Raw genomic sequence first — 3,431 nt, 5'->3', positions numbered from 1 at the left:
CACATGAACACACGATTACGCGGACAACGAAACTGAAATAGCGCGATCCGCCCGACAATGAAACCGGCGGCTGACAATTGTAATCGCTAACGTTCGTCTCACCAAGAGCGGCAGCTACGGAGGATGTTCTCTCTCAAAGTTTTCCTGTACTCGGCAACTATCCGGAATCCTGCATCCTGTCCCACACGCGACCACAGCACAAGTGTCGCTCGACGGTCCTTCCGGCAGCACGCAGGCAGCAGGGGGTCACGCGATCGGCTGATAGTGCGCCGATTGGCCCTTGCCCTGCGAGCGCGACACCCGCGAATCGCGGTGTCGCACGTGATCAGTTGGCTCGCAGCCGGTAGCGCGGACTTTAAATTAGGCTCGTGTCCCTCATCGAGCCCTGGCGTCGACCCTGCTCGTTCGTCTCGCTTCCGTATAATTCGCCGTCGGCAACCCGATCCTGGCCAGATCGTGAGAGTCTATTGCCTCCGTATTTACTCTCGGATTGCTGAAATTAGTCGGCGACAGTAACAAAAGCTCGTAATAGAGAACATGGAGCTAACGTTCGTAGGAACTATATTGTCTGACCTGCGTGCTCCGTTTCTCCCGCGATGAGCCAGACGTTCCGAGGCCGTTGTCTCTCTCCCTCTCGCTGCTTGGTGTAGACGATTTCCTTATGTCGCCGATCTATTCCTACGGTTACGCTCACGAGGAGAGAAAAAGTTACATAACGCGCGCGGCAATAAGATCGAAAACGCAATGCGCGCGGATACGCTCGCCTTCCTAAATCGGGGAGGACGCAGGATCCGAAACCGCGCTTCCTCGGTCGGGTGTTGCGACCCTTGTGACGGACGATCAAAAAAAACGTCACGTCACAATGTATATATATATTTTGTGACCACGTCCTCACGAGGGCGGGACAACTTCGTCTCTCGTCCGACAAACTCGATTCCACGAAAACGGTAGAACGGAGTCTAACGCGCGATTAATCGTCACTTAGGCATCTCGCCTATCGAAAACGGGAACAAGAATTGGACGCCAGACACGTTATAAAGAGTGCCTCTCTAATGGAAAGTTTCGGAAATCTAAAGACTCCATAAGAAATTATTTAATCACGCAATCAGACGCAAACTTGGTACGACGGTCGGACAAGGACGGCGATAACCGGCCTCTCAGCTATTAGATATTTATCGTTACTAAGTTGGCGCTACTAAACTACTGTTGAGGAACACGAGCGTCGCCTGGTGTGGCATGCATGTAGATAGAGAGAAGTGACATGGCTGCCGACACAACAAGCTATAATAAAAACGTCTTAAAACATATCGTCTTCTTCAAGTTATTATTCGATTGGCATTACCCATTACATCAGCTACGGTAATGGTAGAGGGGGTGGCTCGAGGGAAAACAGTCAAGGTTCGGGGAGCGAGAATATTCTGAAAGAAATAGCTGTAATTGATAACAATGAGAATAACAATTATATTTACGAACAGGTCTTACAGATTGATAACATGAAAGGTGCACGACAACACTAGTTACGCGAAGCAATACTGCTTACACCAGATTGACGGAGACTCATAATCCGCGTACTCTACAATCGTACGACGGGATCGTATCTCGGGCAAACGGAAAATCAAGATTTGTTTTTCTTCGGCGGCACGACTCGATAATTACATGCCCCTCGCATCCGCGTGACACGCGGAATCGGAAATCATGCAGTGCGGGCGTGATATTTGCTAGTACGCCGGCGCGGAGCGCTCGGCGCACATGGGCAAGCGTGATTGACACAAGCGGAATCGAAACTAGGGGACGAATACGACCCGCGGGATCCCGTGATCCCGGAAATTCTCTGAAATCCCGTACCAGTGGCGTAAGGCCTTTCGGAAACGCGAATTATCACACACGCACAATGACGGAAACGATACAATACAATGACTGACTTGGCTGTGGCGCTCGGCGGGCGCGTAGCGTGACGGTCCTGCAAAAATCTCGATACGCGGGATTAGACGGGGCGCCAGACATATGGAATCTTTATCGGCTACAGCCGAGTCTCAAAACGAAATCGATAGCTAGTGACGCGTGTTCCTTGCGGCCTGTCTGGCACAAGAAAAATCGACAACTTTACACAAGTGCGCTCGTCTCACCAGAAACTCCTCGTCACGGGAACGGCAGCTCGCTTATCCAGCAATACAAGATCTATTCCGTTTCGTACGCTCTGATCGCCCGTCCTGCGTCCTTCCTAAGAAACCACCACAGCACAAGTGCCGAATGTCGCTGCGTCCGTGATCTCGCCGGGCCGGTGGGCCACGTGGTACATCCTTCCGCGCCCCTAATTGGCGGGCGTGCGAGCTCGCGACCTCCGCGAATCGCGTGAGATGCGTAGCGCCGCGGGTCCTGTGCTCCCGCGCGCGGTATTTAAATTATCGGCGACATCCTTTTGGTCGGCGGTACTTCCAGGTACGCTCCCGTTTTGGCACGCTCAGGTGGCTGTTCCTACGGGACTCATTCTCGTCAGGGGCCGTTCCTGGCGGCAGATCTCATCCTTGGGGCGTCCTGTCGCGTTTCCGACTGTGGGGTCTCTCGCCCGATCTGGGGCGTAGAGTGGCCATCCCCTTTATCCTCGCGTTCGTCTCCGAAAATCGGAAGGACGCAGGACTCAAAACTATCGCCCGCGGTCGGGTCCGTAGATCCCTTGTGACGGACAGTCCAAGAAGGGACGTCCCTTCACAATATATATTGTCACGTGCTCCGCCGAGGTTGGTGGTTCGCGCGTGAGCACGGATCAAAAGCGGAATGCGGGAAATCGCGTACGATTTCGGGAGGGAAGATGGTAGCCCTCCGAGTCTTGTCCCTCCGGCGACCGACAAGGAGTAGCGACGCGAAAATTGGGCGCCAGACGTGCGCGATGGCACGTCACTCGCAAAACGCAACGTTAACGCGATAGCGCGAGAAATATTTTTACGCGCGACAATATTTTACACTCCACGGACAAACGCCACTCCCGAGGTCGATCGCACGAGGGCCGGCCGGCTCTATCTAACGGCAGAGGGGCGAGACTAAGGGCGAGTCAGATGGCGAGCGATAGGATGGTGCTGGTCGGGCGAAAGAATTCGTACTTTCAATTTAGAAAATAATAATGCTGTTTATTAGCCGCTTAAAAAGGCAGTAAGAAATAGCGGAAAAATATAATACAGTTCGGCAATAAAGAAAAATAACGGAAAAGAAAAGACTGGTTCGACGCTATTAAACGCGGGTAATCCGGCGGCGCGATAAATTCCAGCGTAGCGAAAGAAAAAGAAAAGAAACTGGCATGAAATTCGGCCGGCGGAAAAAAAAACGCAATCGTAACTAGACGGCGCGATAGTACAATGACGGACGGGGCTCGATACGACGCGAGTACCGAGGTCTAACGACAACAAGTATAACCGATAAAGTCAATCATAAGTTTA

The sequence above is a fragment of the Wasmannia auropunctata genome, unplaced genomic scaffold (assembly GCF_000956235.1).
Source record: "Wasmannia auropunctata unplaced genomic scaffold, wasmannia.A_1.0 LD336106.1, whole genome shotgun sequence".
In the NCBI taxonomy this organism is placed as follows: Eukaryota; Metazoa; Arthropoda; class Insecta; order Hymenoptera; family Formicidae; genus Wasmannia; species Wasmannia auropunctata.
This window is presented reverse-complemented; position numbering follows the sequence as displayed.